Here is a 10035-nt window from a genome sequence, read left to right as displayed (position 1 = left end):
TGAGATTAGTTGTTGTGACAACACAATCTCAACTCCAAAATTGTTTGTTGTATTACAATTGTTTCTCTTTTGCTGTCAGTGTTTGCCTTTTCGACACCATTGGATTTCATGGATACTTGAATTTATAAATATTTTCCTTCCTCAACATCTAAATCAGTAGTTCTGAATACTGTTTTACTCTCCATTATCCCTCCAACTTTTGTTGACCTCAAAACCATATTTCTATCCCACTCATATGCATAGAGATGAAAAGCCTGAGAGATACGAACTCATTCAAATCTCATCATCTGTCTTATATCCAATGTACCGTACATTAATGGAGCATTAAAGTTTTGAGTTAAATCAAGGTAAAAAATTCAGTTATGATAATAAAGGCTGCCATAATCCTGCAATTGCAATTTTAAGTGCTGCATGAATACATGAGTAGGACATATGATTTGCATAACAATGGGAGTATTGACAAATATTTAATAACTGCAAAAGTGTAACATTTAACATGGTAGCCATATTCTTGTTAAAAGGTGAACAGGAACAGATGTGTCACCAGGTCAAGGACAAATCCTGAGTTTCTCACTACCTCTATAATGATCTTTAATTAGTCTTTACACAAGCAAACTCCAGGTGTTGAAATGTACTGCTTTACAAAAGTTTTAAAGGCCTTTAGTATCGTGCTGTTCTGCTTAAAGTAAGCCAACTTATGGAATAGACATTTGGTAAAAAGACCAAAAATTGTCCCAGTGGGAAGCAGCTGAAAGACTATGTGACTCTCTTATCACTCCTTTACCTCAGCAGCTGCCAAGATGACCTGCATCAAAATTACCAGGATGATGAGTTGAAACTTCAGCTTGGCACAAGGAGCATGGGGAGGGAAGCGTTAGCACCCTGTCGAGAGCAGAGAGCTCTTACGGGAGAGTTTCCAGAAATCTGGACTTAACATTGTCACTGCAGTGATGTTTCTGGGAGGTGTCCTCAGAACCAGAAGTCACCATAATGAAAGTGAGTCATTTGCTGGCCCCCTGTCCTTTCTACTCCCAGAAAGTAAAATGACCTAATATAAAGTCAGGTGTGGTGGTTTTGAATTATTTGTCCTAATTATTTGCTCTCCAGCACTAATAGGAATGCCCAGAAATGTGGATTTGATAAGCCCCGTTCCTAATATCCTTTCTCAAGGTCTTGCTTAAGGAGCATGCTACAGTTTGGAGCAGGGACAAGAGGAACAGCATTATGGTTATTTCAGCCAAGACATTTTTATTTCATGTAATCCTATTTCACATCCCCACAGGACACTGCAGAGGAACCACAGTCTGAGCTGAACAGATTATGCTAGAGCTTTCACCAGACCCCAGGGCAATTCAAGGTTAAAGGAGCACAAAAGTATCTTGAAGCTACTTTAGCCTATCTTCCTTCTGGGTTGACATTTCTGTCCTGAGCTCCTAGCCTGCTTTACACTGCAAGAACTGGGGCTCCTTGCTGCATATGATTCCTTGCAATGGGGACTACAACTTCAGTGTTATAAGACCATATTAGCTCCAGATGCTCACACTCCAGTAACGGTAATAACTCACTGTGGTTCTCACCACCCTAGATACATCTGTACAGTAGTTCTCCACTTTAGGAGTCACAGACATCCAGGCTAGCTGCATGTGTCAGGTAAGGAACAGAAATTCTTTGCCAGAAAATACTAACCAACATGGTGAGGCTGTCAGGTGCCCTATAACAGCACTGTTCAGCAATGGCAGAAGACAAACTCAGCAGGATTTTTGCACAGCACCAACATAACTGACTTTATTCTTGCCATCTTTTTTTCACAGCCTCTATAGCATCAGCCTGCACCACTACCGTTCCCTCACCTTGGCAAGCTGTCACAGAAAAGTACACAAATTAAGGATTCTATGGAGAGGCCCATATTTTGTATCTAGAAATAGGTTTAAATCTTCACGCATTCTAACAAAAAAAAAAATCTCACATTTCACTGTCATCTCAGAGTCCCTGCCAGCAAAATGTGAATTACGTGTAGTTCCCACATCCTGGACTCCTGAGCCCTAGAAGAGCAGGACTCTTGAGACCACTTACTTGGGCCTACTTCATCCTGACACTGGGATCTGTGAAACTCAAATGGAAGATGAGGCAGGAATAAAAACAGCAAAAAAAAAATGCTGCCTGTCAGGTCTGCCTGTCACAGATAGGAGCTTCTTTGACACCACTGCAGAGCTAACAAACAGAAGGGATATTCATGGCATGCACACACTTCTCAGGCCCTCCCCCCACCACTGCACCTCTCTTCTCTTTGAAAAGCCAGAGCTCTTTGCATTTCTACTGCATGCATAACTTCAATAATGCTCAGTTTCTTTGCTTCCAAATTGCTATTTTGCAGATTCTTAATAACCCCTTATTAAACCAAAAAGTGCAGTTATGTACATGCTAATGAGAAGAGCATAATGTTAGCTCAAGGAGTGGGAAGTACAGCCCTGCAATGAAGCACTTTGGCAAAGTAGCTCAGTATTCACATAGGCAGGTGAAATATATACTCGAGGACAGAATAATAACAGTCATATTCACACGCAAGGACATCTGAGCATACATGGCATATAATGAATTCATGTTGAAACATCTGAACAGAGTGCCTCTGCATAAAATCCTATGAAGGGATTAAGCTAAAGGAGTCATGTGGCAGTGACTCAATAAGGAAGATAAAGCACAGTGATTTAGGCCCCAGTTTCCCCCAAACCTTAGCTTCAGCTGCTCAGGCTTCATTTACATTACCACATCTTGTGCTTCAGCTATTAACAGCATACTACATTGTGACTGGCCTTTTGTGGGGACACAAAAAAATGAGTGGTCACAAGGAAACCTTTGTGCCTCTTCCATGGTTGCATAGGAGAGCCAGTCCTTGCAGTCCACAGCTGTATAGGGAGTTTCAGAGTTAATAATGCCAGCAGCAGAACACTTTTCAAAGGAAAGTGGAGCAGAAGGGAGGGCAGTTAAGGCTCTGTTCTCTTTCTCTCACATTAGCTACCAAACTAAACAGAGGGAGTTTATTCTATACCCCCACAAAGGAGACGTACAAACTACTTGTCATTGAAGAAATCCTTTCCATGACACTGGGACTTTCCATCTGCCCTTGAGAGCTGACAGGCACAGTGCTTTCAGGAATTACCAGCGCTGCAGTGCACCTGCAGTTCCCCCATCATTTTGCTGTGCCCTTGCTAGTGTCAGGAGAATAGGCATCACACAGGATTTATGCATGTCCTACTGCTGGATTTATTTATGGTATTTTAAAGCACTGGCCATATGCATGATGCTTAATAAGAATTAAGTTCTGTCTGGAAGAGACTGCTACATATTCATTCATTCTCTGCTGCAAAAAAATTGCAAATGGTATTTTAAAAGGAATATAAAAAGCCTTATTCACCCTTGAATCAGAATCATCAGCATGCCTAACTAGCCAATTTATGCCACTGAATTAGTCCTAAATGTCAAAATTTATGAATGAGCAGTCTGAGAAGTCAGAATTGGAAGCCTCAGTTCTGTGCATATTTTTATAGAGTATATGCTTACATTTTGTAATATGAGGTATAAGCGCTATAGAAGAATCTTTCACAAGCCTGCAGAAAAAAAAGACAAAATAATAAATATGGGGCAATACTATAAAATCAAAACTCTCCTGATGCAGAGAGAATTAAAAAGACTATTTGAAATAAAGCAAGATGTGTCCCACATGAAAACACATTTGCATCTGAGTGAAAGAGCCGGCAGGTGTCAGCCTTGCTTTATACAACCAGCCTCTCCCAGGGTTGCACGCAAATCCTTGCAAATTTGTTTGATCTGATTATTAATATTGACAGTAATTTTCTTGTGAGGGGTAACAGTTACACAAGTTAACCGTGTTATCAAAGAAGACTATATCCAGCAATATTTATATAGGTTAAAATGTTGAAACAGCTGTTACCATAGCAACTGCTGCATCAAATGGGCTGTAGCTAGGGGAATTAGAAGACTGGAACAACTTCCTGATGAGAAATCCAATTAATATGTCAGTGTTTGTAGGCAGAGCTAAATAGAAATTCGTCTGATCTGGCAGTTACATTTTACATGCAACATTTTTTTGCACAAGGGAAATGGTGTCCATAATACCTTTATGGTTTCTCCACAGTTATTTGTATGCCTGTTTTCAAGGCATTCACCCAAGAAATGCATTTATTCTCCTCATACCAAATTCTAACTGGTGAAATTATGTGTAGGCTTTCATTCAGCATATCCCCATCACACAGGTAGTGTTTTGCAATGCCAGGGCTCATTCTGCTGTGTCACAACATGCAAAAAAAATATAGTGTTTCCTTCATTAAAAATGCATGGAATAAAACTTTCAAAATACGGCTTTATAAAGACAAAGTCCTGTAACACACTGTGTATACTAAGTGGGGAAAATCCCAGTCCTTGGGCAATTTATTTTCCAAAAGGCTCCTTATCTCTTGCTACACTCCAATTTCCACGGCACTCTGAATTCCCAGGGATGCAGTCAGTCACTCTGATGGGTGCAGCACACAACCCTGTTTATTTCTGATGTTCTTTTCAAATGATCTTTTAAACCCACTCCCCACTGCCCCAGAAGAGTCTAACCTGTGGGAAGTACCTGTAAGGAACAGAGCAAATGTGTCTATGGAAGACACCTGACTCCATATTATTATCTGCTTTAAGTCTTGCCATAATTTCATGTAGGGATTTGTAGTCATTTTTGAGAGATCCCAAATAATTTTTTGGCTTCTCATATGTAAGCGCCCTTTGGGTCCCATATTTTAAAATCCTTTCATCTGTTTCAACCACAAAAACCTTCAAATGTTAGTCAATACCCAAGCCATCTTGTTTCCATTTGAAAAAGAAATGAAATACATGGCTCGGATTATTTCCATGGTCTCATGCCTTTTTATCACAAATGCACACAAAGAACATAGACAAATTTCCCACAAGATGGTATCAAAGGTTTCCCACTTTAAAAAAATTTCAGTTCTGGATCTGTAATCACCCAATCATCTGCTCAAAAGAAGCTTCCCTCTCTCTCACAGGAGTTCCACCCAGGACTACATTCACATTTTCCTTTGCTCTCTAGCTATTTTCCATTCTTATTCATCTTTAGGCAGACAATTGCACCAAAGCGATGCATCAGTTCCTGAATTTGTGGTCAATTTTGAGGCACATCCCTTTGACTGCCCAGCTAAAAATCTGCTTGGGTCTTGTGCAGTCTAACTCTAATTTCTACTGCTTTTTCATTAAAAAAGAGGGAAATTCAATAGCTTCCTCTTTTAGAATGAAGCTGAAGTAATGCAGACATACACACCCAGCAACCGTTTTGAGGTCAGCTAACAAGTACCACCACCAAGCAGAGCAATACCCTGTGGCAAACGGGATATAGCCAAACTACATGTTCATAGCAAGCACATAATCAACATGATGCTTGATACTGTCATGAGTAAATCAGTGTCAGCATAAGACCTCTGAAACTTGTTTTTCTTTGACCCTGTGTTTTAGTGCCTCTTTATTACTGATGTTCTGCAAATTTGGAAGTTTTTTTGTGCAACCATGAGTATTAAACATAGCCTTTAAAACTGATCTGTTAAGTTTTGGTTGGTGGACATTGCAGTTAGGTGGGATCAAGAAGTATTTAAGAGACAGATCAGACTAACAAACAAGCCACTGGACTGAGCCTCAGCTGTCTGCTGCTCGACAGACTTGACTTCTATTTTCAGCTTTCTCACTTATGTATGATCGGACCACAGAGAAGTCACTTCCTTTCACTATAATTCTGCTTATTTTCTGCTATCCTTTTTCTGTCTTGCCTGCTAAGATTATTCAGAGACAGAGACCGCCTTCCATTTTATTTACACCATGTGTACAAAGAAGAGACCATATATTTCCAGGATGTTCAAGTGCTCAAGCAATGCAGTTATTCTGCTAACAGTTACAACTGCATTATTAATAAATCACAGATACCATGGCAAATGTCAACTCACTGAAAATAGCTTTACAATTTGGGTCATATAAGCAAGGCCATCCATCTCATGCTTTATTGATTTATTAATTTTATTTTTTTTTACAACAATACATTAACATTGCGTGAAATCAGACAATTTTTGTCCAAGTTTCCTTTTCAGTTCTCTTTATGTAATGAAAGAACCTTATAGAAAGAACATTTTGTTTAATTTTTAAAGAAATAATTTAAAAATCTAGTCATATTGGGATTTCATGCAGGAAATTGATGTTTTCATATTAGAATACAATAAAGGAGTTAATTATTTGTCGTATTTTAACATCAATGAAGTTTCACCACATCTACATGTATGGACCTTAGAAGTGAGAGGTTGATTTCAGTGACACTGAAATGTACACAGGTTTCTTCATATGCAGGTTATTACAAACACATGTAATTCAATTTGGATTTGTACATGATACAAGATCAGAGTAGAAGAAAGCTGAATCAACTCAAACAGGCAATAAATATTTTTTTATCATGTTGGCAACCATATTAATGAATTAGAGGATTAATGTACAAATTGTAACTACTCTTTGGACATATTTACACCACGCAGTCTGAAGACTGAACACAGAAGCAGCAGCATATCTAAGTAGCAAGGTAACTGGAGTAGTATCAAAATGCTATCAAAATGCTGCCTCTGTGTTAACTTCTTTTCTTAACATAGAAGCAAGGCCATGACTACAGGATGACAGCACAGTCAGTTATCACTAAACATCTCTCAGCTTGGTACATTACACAGAGTCTGCACACAAGCACAGGCCAGTATGAGACTGTAAATTTCTAGTTTGCTTTCTAGTCTGCTTTCTAGACATATCCGAAGAAGCTGTGTTCGCTGGGCTGTGGAGTACCAACTTAACAAATAGGAACTGACAATTGCTAGCACCTGTTTGCCAAAAGAGAAATCAAAGTCACTGTCTTACACACACTTGCTCTCATCAGCTGAAAATGTCCAACATAAGTCAACACAGAAGGTCTCGTGAAATTCAGGCACCTGCTAATAGACATCTTCAACCAGCTGCTTAGAGATTTTTGCTATATCATTTCAGGCAAAAGAACTTTTATAATCTGCTGCCATTTCCTGTGCTATAATTATGTATCTTGACACAATCCACTGCTACAGCTCTCTCTTCACTTCTTTTAAATTAGATGTTTTTCAAGATTTACTTTGCAGAAATATGGCGGTATCTATGGGTTGCATTTTTCAGCTTGTGTAAAATTATGTAGGTATGGAGCTTTATTAATGGCTCAAATTGCAGAAAGTCTTAGATTTGTCCTGGGACTTGGTTACTTAACTGTCCTTTGTGCCACTGAAAATATCCTGTGGGGATATTTGTGGGGCCCCGTGTTTACTTTTCTAATTATTTAAAAGAGTTTGGACCTGAGCCAACACTGTTCATTAAGAGGCACTCATCCAGGTTCTGCATGTAAATTTCAAATGAATTTCAAATGTCTTTATAAACCTAAGGCTAGCAAAAGCAAAGGCAATGTTAGGAAATCAGGTTTCTTTTGGCCCAGTCACAATGTCCTCTGACATAGAGAATTCCAACAAGAAATGGAACACAGCTAATTGGTATTATAACGTTATTATTTTCCATTTTCTCTGTGTGGTACCATGCATATGAGAATCCAAAGCACTGTATTAAACTCCATACTCTTCTATGAGTCTGTGGTCAATCTGGAAATTATATGGGTTTTACATTTAGGAAACACAGTTATGATTAAGGAGGTCCAGAGAAGGTGATAGGGAAGTTTAAGGAATTCCAAGCAAAGCAGATGAATGGGTACTCTTACAATACAATGTTAATAAAGCTAATAGAGGCAAAAGTGACTTTTATGGCAAGGGGAAAAAGGGCAAGCTTCTGTTTAATGTGCACCTCTTCTCACAAAAACAAACTGGCAGGTGACATGAGGAAAGGGCTAGACAAAATCACCAAACTTATCAGAAGGATGTTAGATAAGCCATAGAAAGAGTTCTCTCTCTGCACTGGGTGTGCATCTGATTGTACATGGTGTCTCAAGAACAGCACTGCAGAATCACAGGAAATTCAAAGAAGAATGAAAGGAATAAAAGAGAGGAGTTTTACAGAGGGAGACTGAAAATGACAATACTGCTTTTCTTAGAAAGGAATTTAATAAGAGTTACAGTAAAGGCACTTCTGTTCTACCTCCTAGTAATTCTAACCATGTCTACATACTAGTGATATGAGGGTTATAATGATCAAAATGAGTAACAAACAGGTAGAAGTAAGAAAAATTCATGGTTATAGTCTTAAATCAAGGGACTGAGGATCAGGCTGAGATCAATATGTGATCTGTTCCTGTACAGTGTTTTGTACCTTCCCCTAGTGCTGATCACATTTAGACACAGGACAGCACACAAACTACTGATTTCATCCAGTAGTACAATCTCTTTGCTCCTTTAGTCAGTGAACGCTGGCTATGAAAATGTGAAAATAGCTATATTCCTAAGGCTATGAACTGGAGTCGTTAAAATGAGGAAATTGCAGTTACAACACTACTCAAGTCTAACAAACTTTCATTGCTGAAAAACAGAACTTAAAAGTCATTCATAATGCAGCCTGCTTCCCCGTTCAGTGTAGTAATTCCTTCTAGTTCTTTATCTCCAAAATGCCTTAGATAAAACCTGCAGGAACTAAAAATAACAGCATTAGCTCATCACCACACTCTGGTCAATGAGTTGAGCAATGCAGACCTTATGAAAATGTACATTTAGAGCCCTTTCAGATGAGCTGCATAACACAAGCCATTAAACACAATTCTATTGATCTAATTTCATTATTTTCAGCAGACTGGAGTTTAGAAGCTATGTGCTCCACTCATTAATGAATAACAATCACAGGAAAAAATGGCTGTAATTGATTAAATTGTAGTTGAAAATACCTAAGATGAGATGTTTGTCATTATAGATAAAGGTTTATTATAATGTAAGTCTGTGTTAATGCAAAATACTCATAGCCTACTTTTTTTTCAAAGAGCCAATATGCAGAAAATGCAATAATTCTCCCACACTGATACACTATTGCTTTCTAGTGGTAGGGTTAGAGAATGATATCTTTCTGGAAAAATATACAAGATAAGTTTAATCAAGGCCAGAATAGTAAGGTCACATTTGCATGCCAAAATAAAAAGGAACACTTTTATATGTTGCCATTTTTTTCCAGAAGAGGTGGAGAGAAGTAGCCATACAAAGCAATCATTTCCTCACCACAAACCAGCATTATTTCTTCTTGGCAATGGGGCTTCATGGAGTTCCCTTTTAGAGACACAGAAGTTAATTTATTTGGAAAAAATGAAAATTTGTGTTCAAGCAAATCCTTGTGGATATGCTGGCTGTAATGCCATAACAGAGCACCTAATCTTGCCTCCCATCCATGCCAAATATCATGATTTCTTTCAGCCAGTTCCTACTGAATTTGCATAGAAGCTTCATGAAAGAAAGACCTACTGTTCTCTTTGTGATTCTCCATATAACAGCCATGCTTGCTTGTCACATTAAGGATCACTGAATATCTTTTGATGTGTTGTTATTTGATTATTCTAGCTTCATGGGTCAAATTCTGGCTTCAGATAGAAATACATACCTGAAAAAACTAAATCCATTAATTTCACATTTATAGCAATGTAATAGAAGAATTTAGTTTTGATGTAAGAGGAACCAAGTAGCAGTGTTTACACATTTCTACAACACTGAAATATATACGTATTTTATAAGGTTTGTTCTGTGCTTATGAGCAGCATGATATAAGGTAAATTGCCGCTATTTTCTCCAAAGCCTGTACCCAGTTTACATGATTGTACCATTAGAAGTAAAATCCAGGCATGACTGAAGTTGGTGGAAAGACATATATGCTAGTGCTCTTTGGAAACCCGTCTACCAAATCTGACTGCACCTGAGTGCAGCACAGCCCTTTTAGGACACATTATGTGGTAGGTGTTCTACTTCATATCTTGGGTGCCAGGCAGCCCATAGTGATTTTCAGAGA

The sequence above is a fragment of the Melopsittacus undulatus genome, chromosome 1 (assembly GCF_012275295.1).
Source record: "Melopsittacus undulatus isolate bMelUnd1 chromosome 1, bMelUnd1.mat.Z, whole genome shotgun sequence".
NCBI classification, from domain to species: Eukaryota; Metazoa; Chordata; class Aves; order Psittaciformes; family Psittaculidae; genus Melopsittacus; species Melopsittacus undulatus.
Note: the sequence above shows the minus strand (reverse complement) of the source record.